Genomic DNA, 18,709 nt, shown 5'->3' on the forward strand with positions numbered 1-18,709 from the left:
TTGTCCCTGGCTTTTAAGCTTACATGTTTCTTATTGCATGTATTGCAGCAGTAAATATCATATGAATCAATAGTATATGTCAAGACATCATCAATAACCTACCTACCGAAGGTAAATGACAGACTTTTTGGCCAACTGTTAAAATGGCTTCAGTGTGTTAGCCTGTCAGATAACCTACTTACAAGTATATAGTATACATATTTTGGGTTTTCTATTCAAAACAGCAAGAGGGTAATGATCTCATCTTTCTAGTCATGTCCAGTCACACTCGCCTCTTCTGCAAAGATTGCCAGCTGACGTGGCTGCCAAAAGATGTGATATTTTGTTTCTTGGAAAATGCACCAAAGCAGTCAATGCACAGAGGTAACAACTTTTACAAGGCTTAGGGGCGAGGGGTTGAAGTTTTTACATATTACTCACTAGACCAGATTCAAAAGCTTCATAAGGGACCCAAAGATCCCTAAAAGATCCAAGAAATGGAAAGCTCAGAATTCCTGCACCTTTCAGCAGGGTCTTCCGTGTAACAGTTACAGTTGCTTTTCATTTTTGCCTGTTCAGCTGACCTTAATAATTTATTCACCAAACGGAAGCTTTCTTTTTTCTGTGTCCATCTTTCACAATTTTCATATTAAAGAAGATTTTGTATTAAAAAAAAACAGTAAAATAGTTTCTGAAAGCAAATCAAACTCAAAATAAATAAATCTGTTTTAAATAACTATTCAGAGAAAAAATGGTACTTTCCAAGTACATTCTACTTACTCAGAAAAATACTCCTGTTCTAATAATCATTTTTGGTTGGGATATTTGCTGTGAAAGTACTGCTAGAGACAGTGTTTATGTTTCCATTCAAAACAGAACAATACATTCTGCAGAATTTGAGTGGACCCATATAAAGGGATGGAATTAGCCATTAATATTTTAACCTATAATCAGAAAAAATAATTTGTCATGGAAAAGATTATCATATAATTGCATTGCAATTATCTTAATGAGTATAATCAGTTATGTCTGATTTTTTTGTCTACTTTTGCATTTCTTTGAAATAGGATCCTATTAAAATGGTTTTCATTATTGTCATGACAATTGTGTCAAAATATTTGATTGAAAATTTAGTCAGCCTGTTACTGTCTGATCTCTTATTGCAGAAGTACTTTGGCCTGAACAGACTTTTCAAGAAGAATATAGTTCAACAGAATAGTGTGTGTAGTCAGTGCACAATGAAAAATTATTCATTCCTATGGTACGCAACATTTTATTCTTGAGAATTCCATTACAACAAAGACCAATGCCATCTTTAATCAGAATAATATCATATGAAATTAACCTTTTATTTTTTGCTCTGTAATAAAAGAAATAACTTTTGTTGCTGTTGTATTTTTATAAGTAACATTGAAGATTTGAAGAATACAGACTTAGCTGTTTTAGGATTAAAATATTTTTTTGTTTGCTTTTAGTAGTGAAGTAAGCTCATTTCAAAAGACACATAGAGCTCACAGATCTCTGATTCCTGATAGAAACTATTATTCATTTATAACAGATTGTTTCTCTGCTGCTAGAGCTCTGGACTTCAAATTTTGCTCCCTTCTTTGGATGGTGGATACAAGAAATAATACTAATGGATTCATTTACAGCATTCCCTTCTGATCTTGCATCTGCAGATGTTAGCATGAGTTATACCTTCGCAGAGTTTGATTGACCTTACCTTTTCCCTCAGTGAGGAATCCAGCAAAAGAATTACAGATTTGCAGCAAAAGGACCCGTGTCTAGGCTGAAAAAATGAATTTAAAAATAATCATTAGCAGTAAGTAAATCTTAATAATTTGCTTCCCTTTCAAGCTGTTCAGTGTATTATAAAAGTGAATTTCTATAATCTTTTAACACTATGTTTCCCATGTGTGTGCGTATCCTTAATTGTGCCACTGAAACTGAGAGGTAATCCGAAATAATCAGAAATATCTTAAAGACAGCTATGGATGGAAGAACATCTGTATAACATTTGTATAGCATCAGAAGAAGTGTTTAGCAGATGTAAAATCAACCCTTTCACTAAATAAGTTGATGGCTAGCTTGAACGAATTCATAAACAGTTTTAATGGAGGTAGCCTGAGCACATTCAAGGGAAAATGCGCGGCCACTTTTATGTTCATGCAGCCCATTGAAGGGGAACACAGCTGAATGGATGCCATCAACTGCCTTATATTAAGCCCTGGGAAAATAAAATTTACAGATGAGAATGTTTAAAACCATATAAAGTTACTGCTTAGACTGCTCGAAAAAAGAAAAGAGAAAATAAATTGCTTGAAGGACAGCTTTTTTCAGTTGAGTTCACAGCTTGTTTTGAAAGTGTGAACATTTTACTGATGAAGCATAGTGATTTAAATCTGGCTTTCTAAGAATGTTTATGCTTATAATAGAGTGTTTGGACATATCTGTGAGCGGGTGTGAAGAACATTTTATTTCTTGATCAGAATTAAACATATGGAAGCTGCATTACATTTCACAGACTGCCAATTTGATTTCATTTAATTTGATTTCATGATCTGAGAGAACATTATTCTTCAAGGAATGCACTCAGCCAGTGCAAGGCTATGTGGAAGGTAAGGATATCTAGTCTGCGAGGATATCTGGCTAACAGCTATTCAGCATAAAAGTCTAGGACAAGAGACAAGAAAATTAATAAAGAGTCTGATATGCAAACCCGAAGGAACAGGAGATAACAGGCAATAACAAATGCTAGACTTCTTTGATCACTGATAGGCCATGGAAGGAACCAGTGCAACGCAGCCTTGAAGAGGTTCATTCAGACCTTTGAGCTGATAGGAAAGGGGGAAACAAGATTTTCAAGGATTTCCTGGGAAAAGACAAACTTATTATGGGATATTTGAGTGGGATTGTGAGATTGCATAAAACTCACCATGGTATGTTTTAAAGGGATTGTGAGAATGCAGGAAACCTGCTGTTGCATGCTTAGGAGAAGGGCCAAATGCAGGGAAAGGAAGAGGTAAAGGTGGATCAGGGAGGAATGAGAGTGGGAAAATGGAGATAAGGGGAGTGATAAGGAGGGTTAAAAGGGCTCAGTCGTGTGTAAACAGGCTGCTGGTCAGTACACTTGTCTGGCCCAGTCCTGCTCCTGATCGGCTCAGACTGTGCTATCTTCTTATTAAACCCAGTTCTTCTAACAATTTCCTATGTGAACGTGTGTGATCCTCTAGCCAGCTGCAAGATGGCCCAGCTGGCGAGTGGGCCGAGGGGTCGGAGGGACAGCACCCGCAGGCAGAGGCTGCAGCACTAAGGATTTCCTCACGTCTGCTTTTTAACCTACCTTGTGTCTACACCATGTCTGTACTATGTAGAAATACATGCAGAGCTGGGTACTAGTAATCGCAGAAAGTATTGGATCTCTGTATGCCAGTGGTTTATAGCTCTGCTTTTTATTATGTTTTCAGAGGCAGTGATGTAATGCATAAACATGCATGTGCCACAGGATTTGAAAACTTTCTTTCCCAGAGAATAGCTGAAGCTAATGTGCAAGTGCAGCAAATATTTCAGAAATACCTATCTGAAATGTAGGGGTATTTGGAGAAGCCCTATTCATATATTATAGTAGCATATTGATTTAATATCTTCTTATTTCAAGTCCACCTCATGGATCTCTGAGAATGACATAGCTTTTGTCATTAATATGATCAGGCTGAAAAGTTGCTTTTCAATCTTCATTTTTATTCCTGAATGTACACTCTTGACACTTGATTTGTGATAGCTGACACCTAAAAGCTGATATATGTCTCGGAGTTAAGAAGCACAGGGCCAGACAGAATGAGCTAGCTATAATCTCTCAAACATACAATACTCTCTGACATCAAAATGTGAAAATCAACATGCATACAGTGTTATACAGAAAAAAATACTGAAATAAAGTGGAAAATTACTTGAGTTTTGACTCAAGCTTTTTTTTTTTTGATCAAGCTTTCAAACTGTCTGCTGTGTATTTTTCATCTCTTTGCCTTTCTTTTCCAGAATAGGGAAACCAGAATTATATTCCTGTATTTCACATTCACTTTTATGTCCTTCTATCTATGAATGTCAAATTGAGGGAAGAAGGGAAGGGAAAGGAAGGGAGAAGAAGAGAAGGGAAATGGAAAGGAGTCAAAATCATTTTCAGCAGCTTGCTCACTTGCTCAGCACTGTATTAGAAGTGGAAACAAACCTACAAAAACAGTCTTTGTTTCTTCTTTTGCCTTGAAAATGGTAACTGAAATGGAAGTAGAATTTACTAGACTTTTTTAGGGGGGAGGAGGGCAGAAATTGCTACATCCTGAGTTGCTACACAAAACATATGCCTATCTAAAACAAATTTGCTATGAAGCCGTAGTTTTCCTGATGGCAAGAAGCAAGTTTTATGTCTTAAAAACCTGGAAGGTGACTTTGCAGGTTTGGAGAAATGTAATGTCACTGTTATGGGAAAAGACATATAGATGATGCTTTTAACTTTTCTACTAGTTTGTCAAACTGGAGTTTGGGTGAGAATGGACCGCCTTCTTCCAAGAAAACGAAAGATGAAACAGGGATTGTAGGTAATACGTCACTATTTGCCGGTAATAATGTACACAGGTGTACGAGACTTAGAAGAAAAGATGGATATATGATCTCAGACATCAGTATGTGATCAAATTGCTAAATATGTTTTTGAGAACGGCCACACTCACAGTTTGGGGAAAGAAACCTGTGTATGGAAGAGGCCATTTCAGCCTCCATGAATGAGGGAAGTTGTCACCGTGTCTGAAAGAGTCCCAGCCACTAAAAGGATTATTCATGTCGGAAAGTCAGACAGCCTCTTAAAGAAACCAAATTTAGCCCCACTTCTGGTAATTAGCTGCCGCCTGGGTCAGGGAGCAGAGGAAAGACCATATTTCATTAATGCCTCAAACAGATCAATAAGCAAGTTTCAGCAGAGAGACGTAGAGATAAACTAAAGGGTTTGTTTCAGTTAAGCGTCTTTGTGCAGGGACTGAAGATGACTGTAGTGCCCGGAAAAGGCTTGCTTCAATCCCATGTGACAGCTCTTAGCAATTTTGACCTAACAGAGCAGGAAAAATAGTGTTTGGCTCACTAGAGTCCAGATTAGGAAAATGAGAGGTTTTATGATTCTGTTGGAAGGGTATCAAACCCTCTGTAGCTTATTACGTAACAGTAGGAAGTATACTGTTTTGCAACCAAGGTTCAAAACTAAAGCAACTATAGCAGTATTTCCTAAAAGGCTCAGCTCTGAAGCTGACTGCCAGGTGCTGTGCGCATATGCCTGTTAAGTTTAAGTTATTAAGTTATTTCATTAAGTTTCTGGGTTTTACTAGGTCTTACAAAGAAGGGTGGATGTTGAACTGCTCTAGCAGGGTAGTTTTGAATATGTGTAGACCCACAGTGATTCGTGTCTGGTGAGCACCAAGCGTCTCAGAGTTGAAGCAGGAGCTGTTCAGGGGACCTTCCTGGTATTGGACATGAAGCCCATTAAAAATTCTAAGTCTAAGTCTAATTTTGAATCTGGCTGATAATTTAGTCACTTATTAAATTGAAAGTGTAGTTTTGCTTTAAAAAATCTGAAGAGAAACTAAACAAGCAGGAGGATAGATAACAATTTGAAATATATTTGTTTTTTAAACTTGGAGATATTCACGAAAGATATAAAGCTGAATCCTCTTTTCTGTCTTTCAAGCTTATTATTTCAAGCTTACTTTTAATAACAAAGCTTCTACAGGCATACCTTTTTAGAATAATCTGGTTCTTCCCCTTTGCATTCATTAACTCTGCCACCTGCTCCATATAAATGCATATTAAACAATAGTACAATATTGGGTGGTTGGTGTTAGGATCTGTTGTATTGCTTGGGAATCCTCAAGCGGTGCAATGTTTCAATATCCCATCTGAGGTATCAGCTTGCACCTCTGAATATTCTTCCAGCTCAATGTCTCAGGGGCTTCTAGTTACTAATACCTCAAAACTGAATTTATATGGAGGATTGTCTCTTCCTTTCATTCTTTCTTTGTATAAGCATTTAAAGCTTTATAAACAGTGTACTCTATAGCTGTGTTGGAAGTTGTTTAAACCTGACTGTGTTTGTTTTTGTGTAATAAGAAGCTCCGGTAAAGTTAACTATGTAAACATGTAAAGGCAGCACTTTTCTTAGCAGCCTGGTTGTAGCTTTGGGCAAGATTTTGAAGCCAAATAGCAATTGTAAATCAATACATGTCAATTAAACGCACACACGGTTGCCAATTTAAATTTGTTCTGTATTTATTTACTCAAGTTTGGCTGTTACCAGTTATTTCACCTTTTAGCAGCTACAAGCAGCATGAACCTGACAATGAAGGATGATGCAAATGTAACGATCCTAGAGGTTCCTCTCCTTAAGAGAGATTGAGAGCACTCAGCGAAACAGAAGCTACCCAGGCAATGGACTTAGATGAGCTAAATATCAGCTGATACTCCCACGGAACGGAGATCATGTTATAAACCTCATGAGGATTTCTAGATAACACTCAATTCTTGTCAAAATGACAGAAGTTGTACCAAAGATAGGCTTCAGAGAACAGTAAGGTGCATCATGATGGCCTCCACAGCTCAGAAATAACAATGAATGAAAACACAAGCACTTTTACTTCAAAATACTGAAGGTAATTTACAGCTATGCTTTTCCACAGCCTTATGGCAGGATGTGGCGGATAAAGCCCCTCCTTTCTTACTACTTACAGTTGCATGGCTAGCTTTCCTGTAGCTTGATTTCAGCCCTACCCATGACCCTGCACTGGAAGGAGGCAGCAGATGTACAGAGCTGTTCAGAACAGCAGTATTTCCCCTTAGGGTGGATGAGGAATCAGCACTGTCTGAACCCATTATCTGCTGGCGAATCTGCATTGCCTGCACAGATTGTTATCGTCAAAAAGTAAATAACTCAGTACCCATCTCTCTACAATAATGAAACCATCTCAAGATTTTGCTTGGTTTCAAATCATTTTCTAGACAGTCGTGCAGGCACAGGAAGGTACCACCTCTGTGATGCTGGTTCGATTAAAATGGGTAATGAGAACTTCAGCTCATAAACTAGAAACCATCTTTCCACTTATGTTTTTAAGATGTATGAAGCAGGTTTTCTTAATTCATCTGATGGCCAGTGCAAATGAAGTCTCATTTTCCTGACAGAAAAAAATATGTCTAGTCTCTCAATTGCTGAAAGACTGATTCACTCAACCTTCTTTAATGCTATTTTTTACATTCAGCCTTAAGGTAGATGTGTGTGTATATATGTCTTCCAAGCTTACTAGGTAGCTGTTAGTTTTGGTGCTGCTGACTGGCTTCCAGCACACAGCACTGCATTGGTTAGGGTCCTTCAGCTGGCCCTCTGCTATGACAGCAGCTCTGGCCCCGTTATATCCTATTACCTGAGACCACGGCCCTAATCCATTAATGTTCACCCTCTATTTTTTCCCACTTGAATAAACCCTGGTCCTGTCCATCTGTTCCAACAAGATCAGTTCTTTGCACCTGCACATCCATTTCTTCAGATCAGTCAGTACCTTCTTTCCAGAGTGAAAAATAATTAAAGACAGGAAGACGCCCAGAGTGAGCAGCGGGGGCAGACACATTGATCACCAGGCAGGTCCATGGTGCCACAGCTGGGCCATCAGCCTGAGGGTCAGGGTCCAGCTCAGGGTGCTGTGGCCAGGCATAGGCCTGCCTAGGACGTGGCAGGAACTGGGGGCCAGTGGTAGACCCCAGCCGAAAGCAGCTCCGTGGGCCAGGAGGTCAGGTCCTTGCTGCGGTCTCCTGCAGAGCCTCATGGAAGAGCTTCTCCGTGTGGCCAGCTGCACTGTCTTTGAGTTGGCCCTGAGCCTGGGCAGGCACAACCCCGGGGGAGGGGGGAGTACGCTCAGAGTCCTGACACCTTGAGGTGGGGCATTTTGGGGGAAAACATGGGCAAGTTTAGCTCGTGTGTGTGAAGAGGAAGAGGTTATTTTGGGGATGTGAGTTTGTTCTGGCGGGGAGGTGGCATACACAGCTGGTCTCTTTATTTTTAATTGTTGGAATGTGCCTAGAGAAAGGATGGAACTGAAAAATGACAAAAAAAAAAAAAAAGTCTTGCTGTTACTTAAACCACTACTGAATTTCAAAGTAAATTATGCCATTTCAATTTCTGTCATTGACAGAACGAATTTTACTTCTTCAGGCGATTCTATGAAGAGCAGTTGCAAGTTGCTCTGCACTGTGGGGAAAGTTCCCCAAGTTATAATTCACAAAAGGGAAGTGCACTGTGCATAACAACATGCTTTTGCAGTGAATCCATTACCCAATACCCAACACCTCTGATTCACAATGCGCTGTAGGAAATATCTGGTTTTGTAATCTTCCCATGTGTGCTCTTTGCTCTATTTAGTTATTGTGCCTAAACTCTCTATTGCAATATGCCTGAGTATATCCATACGGACAATAATTTAAGATTCTGTCCTTCTTCAAAAGTGATGTTAATCCTTGCATGAGAATACTTGGAGCAAGTTGCTCTTTCTACCTTCTTTCTGCCTCTTTGTTAATGAGTAACTTTTCTGTTACTATTGATATTCAATTTGAATATAAAAAAGATTGATTTAACACAGACCAGTTTGATCACAGATCAAATTAGTTTATTGATTAGGACTAAGAAGACCATAACCAATAACTGATGCAGAGTGCACAACCAAACTCTACATGCTTAGGCAAACTCTGCATGTGTATTTTACCTCCAGACAGGAATGACTGGCAGTTGGCTTTCATTAGCTGAAGTAATAAATGTGTCTAATGTCCAACAGGATGCAAAAACTTAGATGTTCTTTTGGATGTAATGTCTGAACCTCAGATACCCCCAAACCCCAGTTTATCAAGACTTATTAATTCTGGCTAAGCAGAATCTGGGGGCTCTACACTGCTTTTCCCACTGTGCTCAGTCCCAGCACATTTATCGATGGGAAACAAAGCCAACCGTGATCTGAATTGCAGCTTGTTTTGCACTGGGAGATGCTGGTTCTTTGGATCCCAACAAGAAAGGAATGAACATTCACAGGAAAGATAACTATTCTATTAGTATCCCAGGAAAGGTGATAACAAGTTATAAAATTTTATGTCCCTTCTGATGCTGGGAGCTCCCGGATGACACAGCACCAGACAGACCCCTGGGTAGAGCACAGCAGGCTGCACAGACTTCTCATCCATGACAAGGTTCACCAGCATTGCGGTCTTCAGAGTTTTTATAGGGTTTTCTTAAAAGTAAACAACTCTCATTTCTATTGTTCATTAAAGGATGTTTACATGAAACCCTGCTGCCAATGGCATCATTGCTGGTGCCACCTACAGGCTTCTCCCTTAGGATTAGCCAGCTAAGTTTATCCTGCATCAAGAGATATGTGCAGCACAGCCCAGTCCTGAAGGCCAAGTAGTGTGTGACATACAGTATGGCACAGCATGCTGTGCCTATTCAGGTCACCTCTTTTGTGGATCAATAACTCCTCGGTGTACAATAGCCTTCCAGTTCCTTCCTGCTTAACTTTTTGATTACGACTCCCTTCCCTTTTATTCTCCATATTCAACCACATATTATTCAGCTTTTTTACTGTAATTAAATGCTTTGCAGAGCAATAAAACAGATAGAGCAACAGTCAGTCATTTAGGGGAAAACTAATTGCTGCTAAATTTTTTGTTTCCTCACTCTGTTTCTGCTAGCCTGCTGCCATTTCTTACTCTGTATTTCTTTGTAGTTTAGAGCCCTACAAAAGTACTTAATCTGCTTTAGTTTATCTCCAAATCAAAAGTATAAGAGCATCAGGCACACAGGCTACCTTTTACCTATGGTCTTCTTGAAAAAAGAAACACCATGAATGCAGAAAGCACACGAATCATGGCGTAATATTAAATTGCTCAGCAGTTCTTGAACAGTTAACTAGATCATACATAACAAAGCTGGGCCTGAACATAAGTGTGTGAGATTATGGAAATGTAGTTTACAATTTGCTACAAAGGCCTTATTCAGATAAGCATGAAAATTAAAATAGCTATAAAATGCTATATAATGTAACAGTTTCCATTACTTTTAAATATTCTCATTCACGACCTGGGGAAGAGCATGTATATAGATTTTATGAGCTCTATGTGAGTGTGAATACAATGATTAGGACAAAGAGGACTAACCCTTGATTAAGACTTTCAGGGCCTACTCTAATAAAATAGCAAATTGTGTTGTTCCTAATGAATCAATGTTGCTGGTCAGCTGCATAAAACAGGAAATGTGGTTAACCATCAACAAAACTGCATATAGGCAATTTCGTACCGTACTGCAAAATGCACAAAATAGATACACAAGAAAAAGAGAAAATACTGATTTTTTGCAGTTTTATATGGTAAGAATAAGTCCAAAGCATTTGATGATCATTTTCAAGTGAGAATGAAGTCCATTTAAGATCATAGATCCTGACATTTGATAAAATAAATTATCCCATACTTGGAAACAATTGCATTTAGCTGTTTTTTTTCTGTTTCTGACTAATTTTATTTGCAATTTGCCAGGGCATCCTGTTGTTTGGTTTCACTACCATTTGCCATTTCTAGTAATGATCTCCCAAATTAATGCTTGGAATCTACTCTTCATTTATACTGTGATTATACTATTAGCTGGCAACTCACTCTTCTCCTGAAGAAAATATTTTAGCAGATGAGAGACAGAGATCAGAGAGATTAAAAAAGTGACATGAGGCATTTGCTACCGGAAATCTTTTTGCTTTTGGTTGATAGGGGATGATGTCAGGCCTAATTATGGCAATCAGTAGATGGTGAAGGATAGTTCAAGTTTGCTGATAATAATTTAACAAATAATGACAGACTGCTTACATGAAAGAGCTCTCATTTTGAAAAAAGTGGTTTAAAGATGTGTGTTTGCCTTGCTAAAGGGGCGCTCTGAGAAAGTGAAAGCAAATGAACAGCAGCTGCAGTTTGTATGAACCTTCTAATAAATGTGTGCACCCTTTGGGAGTTCAGGAAATAAAATACGGTAAATTTCAGGTTAGGATTTGTCACATTTTTGCTGATTTGGTCTTTTATTTAGGTGAAGCTGTAATTCAAACTAAAGGCTTTGAAATTTTGTACTGATCTACTTGTATAAAGGTTTCTTACTGGAATAAATCACTTTGATGTAAATGCCATCTTGGAGCACTGTAACTCATTTGTCCCTGAGGGCATAAAATAAGAACCGATTAAAGGTGGAGAAACTCATCCTTCTGAAATTCCAGTGTAAATTTATTACATGTTTTTCATGTCCATTTATTCCATGTCCATAACTCATGACAGATTTTTCTCCTATGAATTTGTCAAATTGCTTTTAAACCTATGTAAACTTTTGGCATCCCTAACAACCTATAGCAACGTGTTCCCAGGAGTAATTTCTACTTTGTGAAGAAACATCCCAATTTCTTTGAACTTGTCACTTGATAATTTCATTTTATTTCATTTCATCTCTTAGTTATATTGAATAATAATTCTCTATCACTATGTTACTCATAATTTATGTACCTCTATTACTCATCTGTCTTCTCTTTTTGAGGACAAGGAGTCCTATCTTGCTTAGTTGCTTCTCTTATATCTTTCAACACCCTTGTTCTGCTTCTCTTTCCCTTTCTAGTTGTGCCGTGTTAAGAAACGTCTTCTTTAGTTGGTGACACATTAATGATTTGAATATTGATTCAGTGTTCAGTCAATGATTTCGATCTTCAAATTTTTTCTATTTCTCAAATAGAGTGGAGAGAGCAATGTTATATCATTTTCAAAATAACATCAGTAAAAAAGCCTGGAATTTGTAACATCGACAGCAAAATAATAAAACCTGCAGAGATGAACTTAGATGAACTGTCTAGCATGAGTCATGCTGCAATGAAAAGAGAACAGATGATGCATGTGCTTCTTTCCTTGATGTAAAAATAAGGCTCACATCTTAATCACACAATAATTTATGACTCAGTTTTGAGTGGAAGCTGGAGTTTTTTGTTTTCAAGGCTTTGTACATTTTCACAGTATTTTGCTAATTGTTATCAGAACATATGGCTATCCCCTGTGAGGCAGACACATTATACATACCACCAATTGAAGAACCAATAGTTCAGTGTTTTATGAATTTGGACAAATAATTTGTTATTTTGAGGACACAGCTATATGACTGATATTCAGCACCTTTATTGACACTTAGATGGATGATACTTTGGAACCTGGCTAAGGAAGCATGGAATAACATCATACAGTGAGACATTAATGTTAGTGCAGAACATAAGATTTACATGGCATTTTGTCAGATACAGTGTTTTGAGATTTCGTCTATGTCAAATATCAGATATGGCTGCTGAAACAAGTGTTTTTCTTCCTACAATGGCAGTAGTCTTAAATAATGTTCATCAAATGCCATGAGTATTATGAGTAATAAAAATAGCAGTAATAGTAATAATGTTACCAGTAATAAGAAGTCTTCTATTGGAGGAAGGCATTTTAGAAATGGGAAGGATGGGGAAGATAATGTTAGCAAGAGAAAAAAGCAAATGTTTGTAATTATAGCAAGAAAAGTCACAAAAACATTGGTGAAGCTCTGGTTCTTCTGTGGTCTGTTGGGGATTTGCCATTGGCTTGCATAGGATCAGAAATTTATCTAATGAAACTGAAAAACTTGCCAAATGCATAAGGCACACATTTCATTGCTTGTGAGCTTTGGAGTTTCAGAAGAACAAGTTTACCTCACCTACAGATGAGTTAATCATGTTAAAAAATTCAAATCATATGTAAGTGCACTGATTTAGCAAATCTTTCAGGTACTCATTTATAACAGAGCTAAAATTTTAAGAAGAGATTTTTTTAATACTATGCTGAATAGTCTGAAAAAAAGCTGGGTTTATTTCTGCAGCAAAAGTTGAAAAACCAACAGCAGAGATACTACTAACTTCATAAGTGTGCATTTTAATGAGAAATGTATCCTTGAGAAAATTATAGCTTCACTCCTTTTTGAGAGCTGTGTAAGGGGTGAGGTTCTTTTTTAAAAACGTTCTTTCAATACTGGGATATACTGCTTTAATCTGTGTAAAGGATGTCCTTACGCAGAAGGAAAGAAGACAGAATGAAGTCTGGAAGTAACCTTGTTGCTTCAACTGTTGCATTGCTAGTGCAAAGTACTACCACCTCTGGTTTGCCCATGGATTGTAATAAGTATGACCTAGCTGATTTTCAACAAACCACAGGAGTGGTGGAATATGCTATAGACTCCTGAGGATCATTCACAGGGACTTTTATCTGTTCATGTACATACAAATATGGTGACAAAATGGATCTTTTGTTCCTGTGACCTGCACAGAGCAATGCAATCTATTCAGGTATTGATATAATGGACATTAATCATTATTCATACATATGTAAGAAGCTTCCATTTATTGGTCAACCTGACTTTGATAAGAACTATCATTATTACAGTCTCTATGAGTTAATGAAATGGAAAATACTTCTGTCACATGCATTGGAAATGTAACATAGTGTGGTGATACGAAGCACTGAAACTGTCATTGAACAATTTGCCTTTTCAAATGCAGCTTTTCTAAAGATAAAATTATTTATGGTTTTAAACTGTTCTCTTTCTTCAAAAAATAATAATTTACATTTTCTGGTTTTAAAATGTAAGGATAACTTCCACAGTTTATCTGCAGAATGGGAACAGGACAATATTGGCAATCTGTGCTTACACACAAACACACATACACAGACTCCCCAGTGTTTTCCCATGATGAATTAGAGGTCCCACACAACAGATGAAAGCATAGTGTAATTTTTATGTCCATTCCACTTTTGACGATTTCGCTGAGGCTGTCAATCTGCATTCTGACATTGCACTAAACATAAATACGAGGCCAAAAGGCCAAAATCAGAAAATTTTTCAATCAGTGGTGCTACTCATGTGCATAAAACTGTCTGTGTAAACATCTGCAAGATCAAGGCCCAGGGGAGCAATTACGACAGAAGGTTTTGTGATGTGCGTATCTGTCTGTTAGGAGCTGGACTGTGACCAACAACTCATTTCACATTGGTCAATAACTAATGTTCCATGTTAAGTATAGTTTACTCCTGATCTGAGCTGGACTGGAAGTGATGAAATGGAACGTGCCTTCTCAATGGGCCGTTTTCTCTTTCCGCAGACATGGTATGATAACACATATTTTTTAAAAATAAATTTCTTTCAGATTAAATAGAAAGTAATGCTAGAGCTACTATTGCTTTATTATACTTTGTCATGGAATATGCATAAAGACATAGTAATGAGAATTGAACTCAATGAAAATTTTCATGACCTAATGCCCAGAAGTTCTCCTCTGGCCTGAATTAGCATGTATTTTTTTAATAATACAGATTTCTCACTGTTCTAAAAAAGGTTTTCAGATCCTCTCATGTCAAACCAATCTTCGTCAAAAACAAACTATAACTGGTGTTAGAAATGAAGGGGCATTTTTTGCATGTGTGCGGCCTCTCCTTCTTGAAGGTCTAATAAGTGACTTTTAGTTTCCAGCCTATCCCTTAGAGAATACATAATATTTGAAAAATAAAATTTACCTAAATTAGCAGATCTTGTTTCACTAGAACTCCCACACTAAATGAGTACAGAGACTAATTATATATTAATCCCCTTGTGTACAACATTGCCTGCAGAAACAGATTTAGATCACAGGTGTAAGACTGTGGGTCATTTATCTCTCCCCTCCCACCCCTTCCCTTACCAGATTGGTTATTTTGTCTTTAAATGCTGATGGATTGCCAGCTCCTAAGCTGTGATGGATTCTGTGTGGGTAGTGTTATGACAGTGAAGCAGATATATGAGAACAAAGCCTGGTTTATTAGATCTACTCGGTTCTATCTGTATAGGTAATTTCTTTAGAAGGTAACAGTATAGCCATGCAGTAATTCAGCAAATTTGCAGGTATGTTAAACTTACGCAGCAAATTCATGGCGAAGTAACAAAGTGATCAGTAACATATAATACTCAACATGCAAGCAAATCTTCTCTTGTCTTGTCAGTATTGGATTTGCTTTTTTTTATGTTACAGTGATGAGATGCTTGAAAATGAACATAACCAAGTAAAGTTGCTTATGAAGTGGATGAGCCTGATTTTAAGCAATCAAGATGATCCTGAGAAAGCAGATTAATCCTCGAGGCTTGTATGCTCCGCAGGACTAGGACTCTGCTGGAGTGCAACTGGCCTCTTAAACCCAAAGAGGCACAATATTGTTAAGTACAGCTTCTTACAGTCTAGCAAGAGTACTGTGCCACTGCTAATTTCCAGCCCCTCTTCTGTAGAGGGGATGTAGCTGGGCCTTGTATGATTATATAAACTTATCAACAGAATAGAAACACAATTGAGGCTGCAAATAAAAAGATGAAGTTGAGAGAGAATCTCTATATGGTCCATTTTAGGGAAATAGACTAGATATCACTGAAGAGATTAAAAAAAAATCTAAATTAAAATGATAAAAATTCCACTGTCTGTTTAAATTAGAAGAGTGGTTATAGCACAACCAGCTTAGTGCACTAAGAGCACTACCCCAAGCAGATCGACTAATCTTTTCCCATTTCATTAGCACAGGGGAAACTGAGGAAGAGAATGTAGATAAGAAAAGGGTGGTAAAAAGAAATGGAAAGAAGAGAAACAGGGAGTATATAAATAATCATTTACTTTAAAAGTTTGGAGGTTTCTTTTTTCTTTTGCTCAAAAAAGTCTTCAAAGGTATTTTCTTGTGAGGTGTTGTGTTTTCTGCATACAACATCGCACATCCTTGCTATCTGCCTGTAACTTTAAGTACCCACTATGACTGGATGGATCAGATACTTTAGTTTTGGTATTCTGGATTTAAACTAAAATGCCAAACTCCAGTTCCTCCTAATACAAAACCACCTTAGGACAAGCTAGTAAGCATGTGCAGTGATTTCTGGGACAAAAAAAATCACTTGATTTATTTGCATGCTAATGAAATTTTATCAGAATCAAATACATCTCCAAAATAATTGAAGATACTATAGCATGTTCAATATTTGGAACTATTTCTGCTCAAGATAAGCAAAAACACGTGTTCTCAGCAGACAGACACCATGCGGATTTTTTTTCAGTATTTGTTGTTTGTGACTTGCTTTTGCTGTGTAACTGATCACATGAAAGAAAGTCCTGCTGTTACCTGTAAAGACTAACTGGCCACAGAACTCTTTTCTATAATATCTTCTCTGCATATGTTTTTACTGACATAATATACCTGTAGATAGCATCACAGGAACTTTCTGTTTCTTTTTCTTTGTGTATGATTGCAAAATTTCCATACCTCACACACAGGATTACGCCATCAGAATAAAGCTATATTAACATAAATACTGTTATAGGAAAAAGACAGAACAGAGCAAGTTATAGGGATGCAGCGAGAGAAACAGATTCTTCTGACCCTCAGCAGCTTTATCTGAAAGAAACAAATCCTTATTAAAGGGTGGTGGACAAGAGGCAAACACAGAAATTGCTAGGAAGTCTTCTCATTCATGAGTCTTTCTGCTTCAGAAAAATACAAGTAATCACAGAAAAATACAAGTAATCACATTCCTTTAGGCTTTTCAGCCATGGGTGTTTTATAGCTTGATTTCAGAGTTTTCTCACATCCTTTCTGTGAAAGGACATATAAATAACCAAGGCTTCATTAGAGTTAAGTATACTTTCTTTCCTGATTTCTCCTTGATCTGTAACATTTTACACTTTTTTTAAATTTAACTCAAGTGGGTTATTTGATTGCATAGGAAGATTATGAGCTAGTAATTTTCTGAAGAGATGGGAAATCAGGTTTAGAAATGGATAGAGAAGACTGAAGGGAGCCTGTAAAGCCTGGGTGACAGAAAGCTTTCCAGAGGTGCGGATGATCCCTAGCCTGGTGAAAAGGCAGTTCAGACATCATGATCCAAAGTACTATGAACTGAAGTTTTCCATAACTATTTTCTCCTCTGTTGCTCATTCCCACTGTAAGAAGCTTATAACATACTTCACAAGTATGGTTATATATGGAGTTCTTTATCAAGCATGTCAGGTTCTTCAGGAATTGTCTTCTCTAGAACACAATATAGGGATTCTGCTACATCAAATCGGCAGAAAGGAATGTGTTTTTTATTCCAAATAATTATCTATAGGGTACCAATAATCAGTTTATATTATGTTCATATTCACCCAGACAAGCACAGGAATGAAAGTCTCAGGAATAATTACGGTTTTATTTACTCCTGTCACTAATGTCAATGGGGCCACATGGCGAAAAGTGGAAGGAGAGAATCAAGTCTCTTCCTAGTCAGGAACAGAAAGAATTTCTAAATATTCTTTATTTCCAGAGTTTTGTTTAAATTTTCCAAACACTTTGAATCAGTTATAGTATTTGTAACATGCAGTCTATCCATTTATCAAATACAGTGACAGCAGCCTACGCTATAGTAGTTCCAATCAAAGATAAAAATAGAACGTGTTATATACATGGATTTTAAACTTGGTCAAAATGGAACCATATTGGCTTCTTTTCCTGGCTTGTGTTTTTGAAGATAGATCCTGAAGGAAGCCCTGTCAATGAACTGGTTTGCAATATAATTTGTCTTCTAACCAAGCTATGATTCTTTTTCTGATTTGGAGAAAAAAAAATTTGGAAAAAAACCCCTGTTTTTGTCAATGAGACTCTCTTATGCTAAGAAAGAGGTCTCCAGTGCTTGTATGCACTAATGTATGCTGCAGTGAGCATACGATAAACTATAAGGGTAGAAAAGGGTAATGTGCAGTGTATTATTACACATATCCGAGGGTTATAAAGTATTTTGTAAGTTTAAAATGGTTTTAATGCCACTTTTTATTTTTCAGTTTTTTACTGCTATAGTATAATGAATGTACTTCAATAAGAATTTGTGCGTGTGCATGTGCGTGTACACACACACACACACACACACACAATTTAAATACCTTAATTAAAATACAAGTATACTGTTTAGCTGTGGAGGAAAAATGTTTTATTTTTTCTTATTCAATATAAAATTAGCATTTGGAAGTTAAAGACCAGAATCTCATATGACTAATAGCTGCACAGAAATTCTTGATGTGGTCTTGTCAAAAAGCTTACTGTATAAGAAAAATGTTTGTGATGGCAGATAGCTATATTTTAAAGAGTAATGGCTTGATCAGCCCATTTGATTATTTGAGAGAAAATAACATTTATGTTTATTTTATTATACATTTAGAACTTTGGCTCTTTTTGTGGCAACAAACCAGTTTACACATTACGACAGCATTTAATTAAAAGATTTTTATTTTGATGTATATAAGACTTTTGCCCACCAGGATAATTTCGTAAGATAGAATGATATTTTGCCTCAGAATTCTTTTACATGCTTGCATACACGCATTGGATACATATAATTAACCATTTTGTTGGCAGTATGACCTCATTAGATGTTAACACAGAATATGAATATGAAGTAAACCAGAAGCAAAGACTGGCATTACCAATGTATCACTTGAAAAATGTGTTAAATAAATCTGAGTATAATATGGTCAATTTTTTGTCAAGGATTTGACCAAAGATTCATAGATAATAATCTGAAAAGATATCTCTGTCTTTGGACTTG

The sequence above is a fragment of the Dromaius novaehollandiae genome, chromosome 2 (genome assembly GCF_036370855.1).
Source record: "Dromaius novaehollandiae isolate bDroNov1 chromosome 2, bDroNov1.hap1, whole genome shotgun sequence".
Taxonomy (NCBI): Eukaryota; Metazoa; Chordata; class Aves; order Casuariiformes; family Dromaiidae; genus Dromaius; species Dromaius novaehollandiae.